General features: G+C 35.6%; 2 protein-coding genes across 2 annotated transcripts in view; one reads left to right on the forward strand and one right to left on the reverse strand.

Annotated features, from left to right (window-relative positions):
* LOC144968535 (uncharacterized) overlaps positions 1–15,000 on the reverse strand; it is a 131,506-nt gene that overhangs the window by 51,823 nt on the left and 64,683 nt on the right. The window lies entirely within an intron of this gene.
* The window catches only part of LOC144968532 (MFS-type transporter SLC18B1-like), an 8,222-nt gene continuing 7,324 nt past the window's right edge, over positions 14,103–15,000 (forward strand). Inside the window, exon 1 of the mRNA XM_078906993.1 lies at positions 14,103–14,199. The gene's annotated coding sequence lies outside the window, so the exon portion shown is untranslated. The remainder of the gene's footprint in view (positions 14,200–15,000) is intronic.

The raw sequence follows: 15,000 nt of genomic DNA on the forward strand, positions 1-15,000 counted from the left end.
AGTTCCTCAGGGCTCGGTACTAGGTCCTTTACTTTACGTCCTGTATACAATGCCACTTGGGCGAGTAATTTCTGCACATGGTGTGAATTACCATATGTATGCCGATGATACGCAGTTGTACAAATCACTGTGCCATCGGGCATGCATACAACTTCATCTGATATTGTGCAATGCTGCTCGTCTATTTGGCATTGGATGCAGGAGCGTAAATTAAAACTTAATGATGACAAAACGAAGATCATGCTTTGCGTCACTCCGTCAAATATTAAAAAGACAATATTACCATCAATACTTGTTGGTGATTGTCATATCAGTATGCCATCCAAAGCGAAAAATCTTGGCGTTGTGCACGACTACATTTTCAGCATGGAACATCAAATAAACCAGATGATCAAAACCTTGAATTTTGAATTAAAGAGAATCCATCGAATGAAATAATTCATTCATCTCCATTTGCTGAAGACGGTCGTTTGTGGACTGATACTCTCACGCCTTGGTTACTGTAATTTGCTACTTGCTGGTCTACCTGACATAAAACTCGAAAAACTACAAAAAGTTCAGAATAGAGCAGCAAGGCTTGTCTAGGTATTGCAGTGACTCGATGGGTGTCAAGGCGATGTTGAGGGCATTACACTGGCTACCAGTTAAAGCTCGTATTGAATACAATATTGCTCTACTTTGTTTTGATGCCATCAATTCAAGAAGCCCTGCCTGCATTCAAGACTTGATTGTCCCCTACAACCCCACTCGAAATCTCAGGTCCTCAAAATTGTATCACCTTCAAATTCCAAAAACTAATCTTAAACGTTTTGGCGACAGATCATTCAGTACAGTAGGTCCTATCACTTGGATTTCACTCCCACTGTCAGTCAGACTTGAAAGCAGCGTTGATAAATTAAGAAATAAACTGAAAACCTATCTCTTTGGGAAGTATTTAAATTAGATTATACCAGGAGTTATTGCAAAGCCCAGACGTGTGTGTATGTGTGTGTGTGTGTGAGAGAGAGAGAGAGAGAGAGAGAGAGAGAGAGTAATATATGTTTATGTACAGTGTGTATATTGATATGTGTGAGCTTTTGCTCGAATGCCCGAATATGCAGTATGTAATGTTTTTTACTGATGGTCAATGTGAAGTGCTTCGAAGCTTCGGCATAAGCGCTATATAAATGTACATTTATTATTATTATTATCTTTATTCACTGTGGATTAACTTTCACTCTTTACTTTTCAATATTTGTAAGAATCAAAGAGATTAGCCATGGTGAGAGGCAATAAGCTCTCACCATATCCATAGGTCACAATGCACAATTGAAAATCCCATAACAAAGGATATCGCTCAGTCTCTCTTTACAACTTGACAACTGTCATTGTCTATCTGTTGTCTAGACTGTGCCCAGCCCCTCACCTCCTATCTAATGGTCACAGCTGACCTCACATTCCCATACTACAAAGGCCCGCCCTCTTTTGTCTCTAATAGGATGGTGACATTTCACTATAGAATTAAACCCCACCGACTATCTATTCTTCAACTGTCATAATTTTACTATGGTGAAAATTAATCATGAGCGTTTGTTTGTCTTTTCTTGAATTTGACACTTTTTGAGGTCAAAAATTAGTTGCGATAAACCGAAGCTTGTTGCAATTAACCAGTGACATTGTATAGAAATAATTTCGTTTCTTGGGAAATGTTTCGATTAACCGAAAGTTGCAATAAACCAAGTTGCGATTATCCGGAGTGGACTGTAGTAATTTTATTTCAGACGAGAACCCTTTTTGTTTTCTTGTCATAATGAAATATCGATTTTAGTTCTTTTTGGTCTTTTATATGAGTTAAAACAATGCTTACGATGCATAAATGAAAACGTATTTCTTTGGATTCATTATTCCACATAAATATCCGTCACATCCCAAGCAAGGACAATGTCCTAACAGATGCTCTATCCCGTGCCTTTTATTGATACTAATTATTATGTGGTAAAACACACCTACCTCCCTAATATGATTTTTATCCCCTTTTCAACGGATTTTGATTTGTAAATGGTATTTCTTCACTATAAAACGGTGGATTATTTTTTTCATTTCACCCTCAACGGGTTTCTTACGAATAGTTGAATCTACCCTCAGAGGGTTTTTTTTCTGATATTTCTATTAGTTGTCCCCTCGTTGATTATTATATTTCACTTAACCCATGTCGGGTCTTCATTCCTTTACCATTTCACCCTCACAAGGGCCTTTTGTCATGAAGGGGAGGGGGTGTTATGTCATGGCAATGGTTGTTAGGACAACACCAGAACGAGTCCGAAGTGGACCGTACCTTCCCCTGGTTGCTAGGAATTGTGAACACCTCTTTTAGCCAATGAGGGTTCGAACCTGGCGCGGGAAATCAGAGGGAGTTCTTATAAGTTTCGTCCAACTGAACAGAATTCCACTTTCCAGCGGTCCTGTTTTATATCATTTTATTTTGGTGTTCCTTATTCGTGGGTGATCGGGGAAACGATGAATGGATAAGTAGAGTTGTATCGTTCCTATTTTTGTTCTATATCTAATTTAGTTTATGTAATAAATGTATCACGTTTGTAAATCCTGACGTCCTTCATTTTATTGTTACCATTGTCTTGTCATGAAACAAGGACTTTCTCCTTCTTTCTCTTCCCTCTGATCAGGCTACGCCCAGTGCAATGGCCTTGCCTTATCTCCCACTCCGAGTTCCCTTTTTCTATTTTCATGGTCTTTTCCTTTTCTTTTCTTTTGTTGACGTTTCGGCCTATCTGGCTCTCCCAACTCTCCGTGAGCGGCCCGAATCGTCACAGCTAGAAACGTTAAATTTACTAATTTAGTTTATGTAATAAATGTATCACGTTTGTAAAGCCTGACGTCCTTCATTTTATTGTTACCATTGTCTTGTCATGAAACAAGGACTTTCTCCTTCTTTCTCTTCCCTCTGATCAGGCTACGCCCAGTGCAATGGCCTTGCCTTATCTCCCACTCCGAGTTCCCTTTTTCTATTTTCATGGTCTTTTCCTTTTCTTTTCTTTTGTTGACGTTTCGGCCTATCTGGCTCTCCCAACTCTCCGTGAGCGGCCCGAATCGTCACAGCTAGAAACGTTAAATTTACTCTTTTTGTTATGGATGGTCATAATTTGACAACAGAATGAAATGTATTTCTTTGCATTGATAATATTTAACTGTTAATTTTGTTTTATATTTATTTACCCTCGGTTTATAATTTCATGGAACATTTTACGAATAAAACATCAGATGATGAGGATGATGATTATGTTTTTATCGGCATGTTGACAAAACGTCCATCGGTAGTGACGAGCCAGTCATTTCTCAAAGATTGAATTTTACTTCTTGTCCTGACTGCCTACTATCAATAAATTGACCGTTGTCTTTCTGTCCGTCTGTCTGTCTATCTGTCTGTCTGTATGTATGTATGTATGTATGTATGTATGTATGTATGTATGTATGTATGTATGTATGTATGTATGTATGTATGTATGGATGGATGGATGGATGGATGGATGTATGGATGGATGTATGGATGGATGTATGTATGTATGAAAGTATGTATGTATTTATGTATGTATGTATTTAATGTATGTATATGTGTTTGTATGTATGTGTGTGTTTTTGTATGTGTGTATGTATGTATGTGTGATTGAGAGAGAAAGGAGGAGAAGGAGGAGGAGGAGGAGGAGAGAGTAAAAATAGATATTGTTTTGTTTTTTGGTTTCACGTTATAGTTTGTATTAGTTCAATGTTTATTAGTTCTGACCACTATTCCAATTATCGTCATTTTAAAACGGTCACAGGCAAATATCCCTTTAAATGACAGACACTGGGATAAGCACAAGCTACATGGATATTATGGCACAGTGTGGTCGGTAATGTAATTATTGCTGCTCTCATCCAATTTTTTCTTATGCTTTACTATCGATTAGGAAAGGAGGATTGTTGAGTGGATAAGACATTATATTAAAATCGAAACGATCCGGGTTTGATTCTTTGGTTCCGTTTCTGGTATCTGGTGTTTTTTATTTTTTTTCCTTGAGAAAGAAACTGAGCCTCCATCGCTCGAATCGGATTTGTCATTTTTTTTCGACATTACAAAACACACCCAAAACAAAAAAAAGAAAAGAAAACAACAAAAGTCCCCAAAAATTTAATAATTTAGATGAATAAAGGCGATTTTAAAAACTGTTTATGTAGTGTTTAGGACCGGGCAACCGCGATTGATTATCACCATCAGAGATAATAAAGTATTGCATTTAAAATAAGTAATTGTTTGAGTATACCCCCCTTTCCCCACCTCTCTCCTCTAATTTGCACTGAAGACAATAAACTTAGATGCTTAAATGAAGAAGAAGAAGAAGAAGAAGATAGAGAAGAAGAAGAAAAGAAAAGAAGAAGAAGAAGAAAGAAGAAGAAGAAGAAGAAGAAGAAGAAGAAGAAGAAGAAGAAGAAGAAGAAGAAGAAGAAAGAAGAAGAAGAAAGAAGAGAAGAAGAAGAAGAAGAAGAGAAGAAAGAAGAGAAGAAGAAGAAGAAGAAGAAGAAGAAGAAGAAGAAGAAGAAAGAAAGAGAGAGAGAAGAAGAAGAAGAAGAAGAAGAAGAGAAGAAGAAGAAGAAGAAGAAGAAGAAGAAGAAGAGAAGAAGAAGAAGAAGAAAAGAAGAAGAAGAAGAAGAAGAAGAAGAAGAAGAAGAAGAAGAAGAAGAAGAAGAAGAAGAAGAAGAAGAAGAAGAAGAAGAAGAAGAAGAAGAAGAGAAGAAGAAGAGAAGAAGAAGAAGAAGAAGAAGAAAAGAAGAAGAAGAAGAAGAAGAAGAAGAAGAAGAAAAGAAAGAAGAAGAAGAAAGAAGAAAGAAGAAAAGAAGAAGAGAAGAAGAAGAAGAAGAAGAGAAGAAGAAGAGAAGGAAGAAGAAGAAGAAGAAAGAAGAAGAAAGAAGAAGAAAAGAAGAAGAGAAGAAGAAGAAGAAGAAGAGAAGAAGAAGGAAGAAGAAGGAGAGAAAGAAGAAGAAGAAGAAGAAGAAGAAGAAGAAGAAGAAGAAGAAAGAAGAAGAAGAAGAAGAAGAAGAAGAAGAAGAAGAAGAAGAAGAAGAAGAAGAAGAGAAGAGAAGAAGAAGAAGAAGAAGAAGAAGAAGAAGAAGAAAAGAAGAAGAAGAAGAAGAAGAAGAAGAAGAAGAAGAAGAGAGAAGAAGAAGAAGAGAGAAGAAGAAGAAGAAGAAGAAGAAGAAGAGAAGAAGAAGAAGAAGAAAGAAGAAGAAGAAGAAGAAGAAGAAGAAGAAGAAGAAGAAGAAGAAGAAGAAGAAGAAGAAGAAGAAGAAGAAGAAGAAGAAGAAGAAGAAGAAGAAGAAGAAGAATTAACACTACACAGATAATGTATTCATTAGCTTCATTGATCTCGGCAAACGAATGCCTATCTCAACCTTGTTGATAGCTTAGTAGAGCCTTAACGAAATCGTTCCTACAGACGAGATACGAGAGAGATCTAGCCTCTTACGTCACATCTCGTCGTCATGAACGATGCTGCATATCGAGAGCCTTCAGAAATGCGGTGTATGTTGTATAACCTCAAAGAACACGGTTGACCAAAAGTGATGAGTGGTTGTGCAACACCTCAAGCCCTGTGGCCTTGACCACGATGTCTTGTATGTAATGGTTTTATGTAATGGTCTCAACGCTCATGAATTAATTAGTAAGGCTGGACTTGCAATCAAAAAACGAAATTTGTGCTTTAAACTCTTTTGAATCAAACGAGTACATCAGCGTGTTCGTCTCATTAAGATGTGAAAAATGATATAAAAATCAAGAAAATCGGCCGATAGATAAAAATGTTGCAATTACAAAGCTAAAGTAAACAAATGCAATTTTTTAAATCAAATTTATTCGTAAAACAGTTGGTTTTTAACCGATTTTTCTGAAATAAAGACCAATGTTTTTAAACTGATTTTAGCAATGTGAATTTCAAATTCCTCACAACTATATTTTTTGATTATAAATTTTAGCTATTATTTTAGCTATATTAATCAAAAAGGTCTTACATTTTTTGCAAAACAAAAGCGTAATATCTTGACGGTCGGTCGAGTAGAGAGCCTGTGATTGGTTGAGGATTTGGGGACAATTGACTCACAATTCTACACGAATATATGGTGGCGGAATATCAAAGAGGGTAATATTTTTATTCATAAAACATTTATCTTATTGCTAAATAATACAAAGTAATAATTTCACATCAGATAAAAAATCGGAAGTTCCTTTCTCTCTATTGGACTTAAGCTCGTTCTACAGTAACGTGACAAACAGTACGTGAGACGGCGTATAAGGATACTGTCTTTTTGTTGGTTATAGGTCGAGTTATTTGTTTGGCTTTAACCAAGAAAGAACAATATCTCAAAATATTACGCAACATATTACGTTAAAGAAATCGCCGACAAACAGAAAAAAAGGCAATTTATCATTAACTATTATTTAATGCGAGAAGACTTCACCTTTGCAATGGAATTAAAGAGTTATGTATGAAAAAACTAAATGTGTCGATTGCGGCAAAACCTGTTGGATCTGGGTCAGCCAGATACTGTTCTTTTGTTGGTTAGGGCAGTATTATGTATTTATATCATGGATTCTTCTGCACTCATTGTTACGTATCTCTCCGCATCCCACTAACCGACTTGTACCCCGTTACTTAAGGATGATGACTAATACAAAATTTAGATCAGTGGTGATGTCAAAGGTGTGTTAATTGGAAATCCTTGCAACATCACTGTTCATAAGGAATACAAAAATTGTGCAACTAGTCAAAGATTTGCTCATGTATATTCACAGATCTGGTTACCCCTTAATCAACCATCTGTTTACCCCTTAAACAACTATCTGATTACACATTGATCCAGAGCTGAAGCTATCAAGTTACCCACTGAGACAACCAAAGAATGACTAAGAGGCTTCTCCATGAAATAAACAGACAGAAGCATCCCTATTGACGCCTCCAGTCATAGGAAGGTGGCCACCAGTCACATCCACAACAATAAAAATAATTTGAGCGGCAGACAATAAAGAGATTAAAACTTACTTGCCCATAGCTTAACTTTAATTAATTAAAATATATTATTATTCTCTTGGCTATTTTAACGTTATTCCGTGAGGCTCTTCTGTTTATTTATATTAAAGTATTTCGGCTTTAACGGGGATTAATATTTAGGTTCTTAACCTATTTATACCTATATAACGTGCCAAAATCTACCACTACTACTATACCTATTTCTTAAACCCTTAAACTTTTGTACTATCTGTCGAGTTGTCAGGACATTTAACCCAACTATAACAGGGTAAAGACGACTTCCATCTTTGGGAAAAACTGTCTAACTTCTATTTGTCTATTCCTACTTGCTACTTCTCCTACATAGACGCGACACTGGTAAATTTCATGACCATGTAGGGTCAGTAATGACTGTTCTCATGACAGCGTCCCGTTTAGGTTCAATGAGGAAGGTTATAATACGACCTCGGTGATCATGAACTTCCGTTTTATAGTCTGGATGATGTGAATTTACTTAGCATGATCTTGATGTGGAAACATATACCAGATGCACAAGTCCATAGTACAAGTGTTGAGACTGGCTCGATCTTTAATCTATATTGCAGCTCTCTTGTGTTGTTCTCATGGCCGTTGTGTTTCTAGCTGTTGCTGAGTTGAATATTATTATTTCTACAATTGCGTGGTACTCACAGCAATTCAACGTAAATGCGTCAACTGCTGGATTCATGAATGCAATCTCGGCCTTAATCTATTTTGTAGTTACAACCATTTCGAGGTATATCACTGACATCAAGAATCAGCAATCGGCATTGATCATTTTTGGACATTTCGTAGATTTTCTTTCCTAAATAGACCTGGTTCTTTCTTACATTTTGTAAAAGCCAGTCTGTGGTCTGGGGTCCGTTTTTCTTGTTCGGTGTCAACATTTTATGCATGGAGTTTCCAGCATTAAAATGCATGTTCAACGGAGTTTGGAAATTAGGCAATAAGAAAAATGCAGTTACTTCTGCGCCGGTTTCGAAACTGTTCTAATTCTGCCTTTGCCTTAGGTAACTTGCCGGCCAATTGCAGGGGCTAGTATGATTCAAAAGTATGGATTTTCAAACAGCTGTGCATTTATTGCACTCATTAATTCGTTTATGTTTATATTTTCGTTGAGATTTTTCTTCTTCCAATATAGGACTTCTCGTAAAAGTGAAAAGGGGACTCGCATTCAAACAGAACAATGACGTATGTTGTTGCGACGGCATGAGCTGTTCTATGCAAATGAGACATCATTTGGCACATTGATACTATGTGTTTAGGTAAAATACTCACAAGATCCGTCAGCCGGATAAATTATACCAATACACAAAACTATGTGTGAGCTTAGACGTTAAAAGTCTGGTTGATATAATCTATTGAGAACTTATTATTAAAATGGCTGTCTCAAAACAATAACAGGAATTATACGTTGTAAATAATTAATTAAAAGTTTACATCAAATCCATCAAAAAAATTATAGTAATCCATTGTTTCTTGCTCTTTAACTAGAAACTGTTGGATATTTTTGTACATATAAGGTAAATTGTAAATCTTCCCCTTGTAGAATTGTTAGAAGGGGACATTATTTGAAACCTCCACTCGTAGCGGGACGGATCATTCAGAAATGATTACGAAAAATTAATAGAATTGCGATATTTCAGAACCTCATGAACATCTCAAAGTCAATAAAACTAACTGAAAATGAAAGAGGATGCCGGAATACATAATTTTAAAGATTCTCAAACTTTACTTTATATTTGTGAGGGAAAAATATTTATTTTTTAAGTTAACTATAGAGACTACAATATTTATCTCCCTAGAATTACGTTTTAGAAAAATAATCCAAGTAGGCAGGTCTGATGTCATTCACGTAGGATGTGACGTCATAATGGACTGACGCACGAAGACCTGGAATGACATTGACCAGAGAGAGCACACCCATCAGGTTGACCCAGATGTAGGATGTGCCAATACCATTGTGGCTAAACATTATATCAGTTCCCAGACAAAGTGTAGGATATCCAAACCAGTTTCATTTGTACGTATATAAATCTGTTTTATCCCATCCCATATCTTGGAAAACCCTATCATTTCTTGTAAAAATGTAATCTTTGAATAATGTTTCGAGCCCCTGTTAAAAAATATTTATTCAACGATTGCAGGATATTTTTTCTTAATTTATTGGCTTTAATAAACTCTGAAAAGACATCAGATCGGTCGTTTTAAAAAAACCTTTTAATGCGTATGAATACAATTCCAACGTTTTTCTTTTTGGGGCCAAAGTCAAAGTCAGAAAAACACAAATAAATGGCGAATCGAAGATATCACTGCCATGCATCAAAACCATTAAAATAAACCATCAATTACTTATTCTACCTGAATAATAGTCCGTTGGCTTAAGGGCCCGATCTGTGCGCTTTGTGCACTTTTTTAAACCAGCAAACAAAGTACACAAATTGGTGTAAAAAATTATGAAGATTCGAAAAATAGGTGGCTCCAAATACTATTTTTCTTTGAAAAGACCTTCAAATTTGTCGTAAAGTTAGTGAAAATGCGCACTTTGTCACGTTTTGGGGCTAGATGACAAAAACATAAAAAGAAACATTCTCACCAATTAGGACATCTTGATTAGTTTTTGATCGTGGAGATATGTTCAGTTTAATGTTTTCTATTATTATTTACCAAATATCTAGCTTTTAATTATTTCAAAATATCTAGATGTTTCTGGCCGCAGAAAAAAAAATGAAAATTGTCATTTTTCTGCCCGTGGAACAAAAATACGAGTCATAAGGACGACCTATCCTTTACTAAATATGTATAACAATGTATGAGTATTTGTAAATGGAAAAAAGAACAAGGCCGATATCCTTCTTCCATGCCTTTACGGGTTGTGATAGCTCATTTGCAGGGAGGGGAAAGAAAAGAGCATGGTCAGTTTGGCTGCATTTGATGATGTTACAGATTCATTTAAGGCTCTTACTAAACAACCCTCTGAGGAAGATATAGCCAGCCATTTCAACATCATCCAGAGATTTGTCTGTTGTTTGACAGAGCAATCAACTTATCTGCTGTCAATGAATGCCGGCGTGAACTTTTTACAAAAAAAGTCACGCCTTCCAGACAATATGCCACAAACTCGTGAAGCTCTCAAACAGCATTTAAACCGAGCAGTTTACCAAGCTGGATATGTGTTGAAACGCTCTTTTGCTTTAGTCCTTCCAAATCAGATTTTGGTTGGAAAGAAGTTGGGATACCAATGTGGTCCACTTTGACCCACCTTGCACATGCCTCACATAATCTGATTAAATGTAGCTGTTCATCAAAGGGATGTTCCAAAAGATGCAATTGTGTTAAATCATCTCTTCCATGTACTCTGTTGTGTGCCTTCAATGGTCAATGCTCTAGAGACAATGATTGATTTAAAACACGTTTTCCAAATGTGTTTTCAACAAACTATGTGTAGTATGATGGTTTTATACTCCTTGTTTTGTTATACGCGTAGCACTTACACTCATGGTTTATTTTCGTTACCTCCTATTCGTCTTGCGGTATGCTGTGCGCCGTCGCACATACCACGAACATTTTGGTTGCGTGGAGAGAAAGGATAAAACTAGGGGAGCACCTCGCTTCAACGACATTCGCCTCCCGACTCACGTTGAGAGCGCTTTTTAATAAAACTAGTAGATCGTAAAATTTAATAGTGTATTTTTTCTAGTTCTTACAGTGTCCACCCTTCCTTATAAGAATCAATCACGGCCCTGAGTGTTGCGCAAGAAAAAAAATCCATCATATCTCGAGCGCAAAAAAGAACTTGCTTTGCTTGTTTTTTTTCACTCCCTCTTCACTCGTTCCAATCGTCAAGAAGCCTGCGATGTGAAGATTAAAAACGTTTTTGAAATGCATGTCATTTCAAATATATTATATGTCAGATTCTAAACTAGTTAAACAATTTCCAGGAAGGAGATATTTTTTGTTAAAATTTCCTGAAAAATCCAAATTGAAATTCGTATTTTCCTATATATTTCAATCAAATTAAAATTGAAAAATAATTTGTGAGTCCAAAGTACGCAACGGAATACAAAAATAGCCACATTGTTATAAAATATTTATAAAACTGTAAATTTTTGAGAAAAAAAATAAAATTCATTAAAATTTATTTTGTCCCCTTTAAAGGGCAGTAACTCTTGGTTCCAACTATTTTTCAACTTGGAGCTTCCTATTTTCGAAATTCTCATAAAATTCTGTACTTTGTGTGAAAATTCCATGCTGGTTACACGATTTGCACAATTTTTCCATTAAGCCATTCAGAAAACAATATTATTAAATATTGAAAGACAAGTCACACAACTTTATCACACATAAAACAAAAACATAGCCGGCTTATGTCTAGACTGGGAGACGATTTTCTAGTGCCAGATTGATTTAGAAAAAATACCACCAAAAAAATTTACTGGATTATTTGAATTGGTCTAGGTAAATGCTAAAATTGTAGTGGTATAACATTTTCTAGTAAATTCCCGTAGAAGCGGATGACAATCTTGAAAAGCCTATCACATTTCCATGGTAAGTGTCTAGACAAGACTTTCTTTTTTTTTTTTTTTTTGTTTTATGACAATTTTCAAAAAATCTTCTGATAACAGGGACGAGAGATGTGTAACTTGAATTCATTGAAAATGAAATATTTTTACAAATTAATTATTGGTTATATGAAATATCTAAGAATATTACTTTGAGGGGTGGAATAAAGGTATTCTTTCACGGGTTTGGATCATAGCCTTACTATAATACTCTAGTCGGCCATGGTTTGGATTGATCAAATTCGTTATATTTTTTTATCCCGGAATAACTAAATCGCAAGCTCGTGAGTTATTTGGCGGGATAAAAAAACCCCACTAATTTGATTAATCCAAAACCAAGTCCTATATTGCGCAAACTGTTGCGAGCAATACCATGTGATATGCTTTGACCATTTAACTGTCGTACTCTAGAAAGTCTCCTTATAAAAAAAATTGGACAGAAAACTCGTTCCTCAAATATCGATCAATTTAAACGACCCTCGTCCTAGCAAAATAAGATTTAAGGAAGACTTTACGAAGTCCCAGGTTTGATAGTTATTTGCCAAAATGAGGGTCGTTTACATCGATTGATATTTGGAGGACGAGCTTTCTGGCCACAGTTTTAAATGCACGTTGTTTCAGATTACTGCAGTTAATTGGTTTTTAACGGTCGGCAAAGAGTACACAAGATTGAATCAATATGGCTGCGCAGTCTCTATGGACGCTTGCCGTAAATGTATGCGTCATTTCGAGTTTGTCAGTCTGTTTCTATTATCCAGTTAGTAATTTGCCTCCACAAATCTATGTCTAGTTCAAGTATTCTTAGCTTTAGAATGTCATCATGTGTGTTAATGTGCTGAGGCAGTTGAAGGTTTCCTTGTGTTGTTGAAATCAGTTCGTCAGTTGTTGTTTCTAAATGTATTTGATTTTTTTAAGATTAAATCAGACATGTTGAGCATAACACTGGGGCAGGACGGTACATGAATGATGGTTGGACTCAGTTTTTAAAAATGAAAAGTTTTACTGATCTTTAGATACAATCAATAAGGTGTGCATTTCCAAAATTTCATCTCATTCAATGCATCTTCCTAATTTGTGACTTTTGATAGCATTACATTATGATTTATAAATTCATATTTCTAAATTTCAATAGAGGATGAATAATTCAGTGACTCGCTTTTTGGTATAGCGGATAGACACGTGGTCTGCACCATGGAAGTCTGTGGGTAGCATACAATTATGCCCTTCGCAGGCTCTTTTCTTATGTGAAAAGAGTATGCGTTCGGTAATGGAGTTTTCTATGTAAAAGAGAAATATTAATAATTCTAGTAATAGTTGTAGCTGTATTAGTAGTTGTACTACTACTACTACTACTACTACTACTACTACTACTACTACTACTACTACTATTACTACTACTACTACTACTACTACTACTACTACTACTACTACTACTACTACTACAACTAGTAGTAGTAGTAGTAGTAGTAGTAGTAGTAGTAGTAGTAGTTGTTGTTGTTGTTGTTGTTGTTGTTGTTGTGTGTTGTAGTATGTTAGTAGTAGTAGTAGTAGTAGTAGTAGTAGTAGTAGTAGTAGTAGTAATAGTGGTGGTGGTGGTGGTAGTAGTAGTAGTAGTAGTAGTAGTAGTAGTAGTAGTAGTAGTAGTAGTAGTTGTTGTTGTTGTTGTTGTTGTTGTAGCAGTAGTAGTGGTAGTAGCAGTAGTAGTAGTGGTAGTAGTAGCAGCAGCACCAGCAGCAGTAGTAGTAGTAGTTGTTGTAGTAGTAGTAGTAGTAGTAGTAGTAGTAGTAGTTGTAGTAGTAGTAGTAGTAGTAGTAGTAGTAGTAGTAGTAGTAGTAGTAGTAGTAGTAGTAGTAGTAGTAGTAGTAGTAGTAGTAGTAGTGGTAGTAGTAGTAGAAGTGGTTGCTGTTGTTGTTGTTGATTTGTTGTTGTTGTTGATGATGATGATGATGATGATGATGATGATGATGATGATGATGATGATGATGATGATGATGACGACGATGGTGTTGTGGTAGTTGAAGTAAGTAGTTAGTAGAGGTAGAAGTTATGGTAGTAGTCAGAAAGCAGCAAAAGCAGCGATAGGAGTGTAGTTAGAAATGGTGGTGGTTGTTGTATAAGGGGTAGTACTGGTGACAGCATTTAATACCATCAATATTATAGTTGTTTAATTCTTTAATAACTTGTTTACGGTGAAATCTAGGACATGCTAATATTTTACTACCCTTATTATATATAATTAGAATAAAGTTGGTGGTCCACGGTGACAGTCATAGCTGACGGAAGAGGGATGAATAGGAGGAGGGGGGGTGTAACATGTGGTTTTCACAATTAGCTTTTGGTACACGTTGAATTATGTATATTTTGACTTTATACCTTTTAATTGTTTGTTATAGGTTACCCTTTGTTTACGATTGTCTATAGGTTATAAGCACTATAACAGAGCTTCAACTTTGAATATATTAAGCAGGTGAGGGCTTATTTTTCCCAATGTTACATGCAAGCCAAAACAAACAAAAATGAAAAGAAACGAGACGAAACCCCTGAAAAGCATTTCCCAATTACAAGTAAGTCCTTACAATTTTTTTTTTTTTTTTTTGGCAAAACATTATACGTGATTTTCAAATTTTGAACTGACTATTTATTTCTTTGATCATGGAGATACACATCTCCTTCATACTCTTAAACATGAGATAAATATCAAAAGCGTGTTAAGAACACATGCAAACACACACTCATGCACACACACACACACACACACACACACAGGGAGAGAGAGTGTGAGAGAAGAGAGAGAGAGAGAGAGAGAGAGAGAGAGAGAGAGAGAGAGAGAAACACATACATATACTCGTATACAAAAATATGTAAAAAGGAAGTGTCATAGAGATTAAACGCGAGGTTGTTGTGGGGATATGGGTATTGAAAGAATAAGCAAAACAAAATTACCTTACATTAAGTAATTACTCCCACATACCATTATGTGGAATTCCGAAAACACACAATTTTTAATAGTGTGGCCAGAGTACTTCTCTTTTAAAAAATCAATGGATTGAAATGAACCTCATACATTTAGTAATTATTCCCACATACTTATACTGTGGAATTCCAAAAAAAAAACACAATCTTTAATATTGTAGCCCGAGTACTTTTCTTTTTAAAAAACAAAGGATTGAAATGAACCTCATCTTGTCATAAACTCTCAAACCTGTGACTTAATGAAAGTCTCAGGTTTTAGAGTGTAAGGCAAGCAGGGGGTCCTTTTAATTCATCGATATCTGTAGGACAAATTTTATGGCCAAAAATTTTGGAAATGTGTTTGTTTTCTGAGAGTATAACAGTATAATGAATTTGTTTTGGATTTGTAATTG

Source organism: Berghia stephanieae, chromosome 3 (assembly GCF_034508935.2).
Source record: "Berghia stephanieae isolate SIO BIC M18660-M18661 chromosome 3, UCSD_Bste_1.3, whole genome shotgun sequence".
Classification (NCBI taxonomy): domain Eukaryota; kingdom Metazoa; phylum Mollusca; class Gastropoda; order Nudibranchia; family Aeolidiidae; genus Berghia; species Berghia stephanieae.